Raw genomic sequence first — 2,005 nt, 5'->3', positions numbered from 1 at the left:
ACACACACACACACACACACATATATATATACATATATACAACAGGCTTCTTTCAGTTTCTGTCTACGAAATCCACTCACAAGGCTTTGGTCGGTCCGAGGCTATAGTAGAAGACACTTGCCCAGGTGCCACGCAGTGGGAATGAGCCCGGAACCATGTGGTTGGTCAGCAAGCTACTTACCGCACAGCCACTCCTACGCCTATATATATATATATATAACACATAAAGATGAGTTTACACACACATATACACACATGGTTTTGAAACGCGTTGTAAGATGGAAAGTGTGTGTATGTGTGTGTATGTGTGTGTGTGTGTGTGTGTGTGGGTGCGTACATTGTATGTGTGAAGGAGAGGAGAAAAAAAACTAAAAGATATAACAAAGTTTTGGAAGAAGTGTTTGAAAGTGTTAATTCCACACACTAACATAAATACACCACGCACTGTCTATACGGAAACTCGTGTGTGTGTGTGTGTGTGTGTGAGAGAGACATGTGTACTGTTGTATTGTATGATTTATCGACGTTTGACCTTCAAGCCGGGTGTTTGCTAATGAGGTGATATTTTTGTACAGAAGTGTATATATTGGCCAATCAAGATTTGTCATTGCTTTACTATGAACTAATTAGATCGTAATGTCACACAGACAGACGTTGATTTCTTTTTCCACTTCTGATATTCACCTCTCTACTCGCCTCTTACCACCCCTCCTGCATGGGAAGCTTTCGCTTTTCGATAATGTGTGACATATATATATATATATATATATATATAGGCACACGCACTCAATCACACGTGTGTGTGTGTGCGTGTATACATACAAATTGATAGATTGGTAGGAAGATAATGAAAAAATATGATATAGAAAGATGACTGGTAGATTGAGATATAGATAGTGTGAAAAAGACATTGATAGATGCGATAGATAAATAGATTGACAGATAGAAAGATAGATGGATAGATGACATGAACAAATATTTCACATGTCGAAATTCTAAAATGTGACATATAAACACACAAACACACACACACACGTGTGTGTTTGTGTGCTCTATCAGAACACTGACCATGTACTAATTGTATCTTTTTCAAATATATTCTCCATATTCGTTTACGAGATTTTTTCATTCTTTACTGGAACAAAAATGTTCCAGCATCTATCATTAGCCTTTCTAGGCTTTCACTGTCTCACCTTCTGGAATAAGTGTTATTGGTGTATATCTACTACGTCTTTGTAGTACACAAGGCCAATGCAATTTATAGCAGCCACTATCACCGTAGTTTCGAACATTTAACCGTTAAATATTTATAGGCCATCATCCTTAGCATTAAGATCTTCCATACATAAAATGGTGGACTTGACATGACAAAGGAAATGAAGTCGAAAAGCCAGCCGTTCGTATTCTATTAGTAAATGTACATCGTCTTTATTTGCATCAATTTATTTGACTCGCCAATGGTTTGAGACACAATTAGTCAGATGAAGGAGATGTATATCCATGGAAACCTAAAACAAACCCTCACTTTTTCCTATAGATCCGGGTTTCCTCAGAAATTTTCAAATTGGAATAAATGCAGAGATTCCTAAAACGTATTCAATATTACAGTGTATTGTGTATATACAGTATAATCTATCTATCTATCTATCTATCTATCTATCTATCTATCTATCTATCTATCTATCTATCTATCTATCTATCTATCTATACATGTCTGCGTGTGTGTGTATGTATGAGTATGTAGTCGACGAGAATGTATCGTAGCTCTTCACTCCGACATTCGAAACTCCGAGTATTATAATGGCAACCTTTTATTGTTTGTTCAAAATTATAACATATGTAAATAATCCTCTATTTCTCTAATATCGAGGTCTCATTCTTTTGTTATTACATATTTTTATTATTATTAATATTAATGATAAATATAATAATAATATTGTTATTATTATTATTATTATTATTATTATTATTATTATTATTATTATTATTATTATTATTATTATTA

General features: G+C 34.1%; 1 protein-coding gene across 2 annotated transcripts in view; it reads left to right on the top strand.

Moving 5' to 3' along the window:
• LOC106879374 (transcription factor GATA-3) overlaps positions 1-2,005 on the top strand; it is a 121,460-nt gene that overhangs the window by 35,336 nt on the left and 84,119 nt on the right. The gene's annotated exons all lie outside the window — the stretch shown is intronic.

This window comes from Octopus bimaculoides, chromosome 1, assembly GCF_001194135.2.
Source record: "Octopus bimaculoides isolate UCB-OBI-ISO-001 chromosome 1, ASM119413v2, whole genome shotgun sequence".
Lineage (NCBI taxonomy): Eukaryota > Metazoa > Mollusca > Cephalopoda > Octopoda > Octopodidae > Octopus > Octopus bimaculoides.
This window is presented reverse-complemented; position numbering and strand designations above follow the sequence as displayed.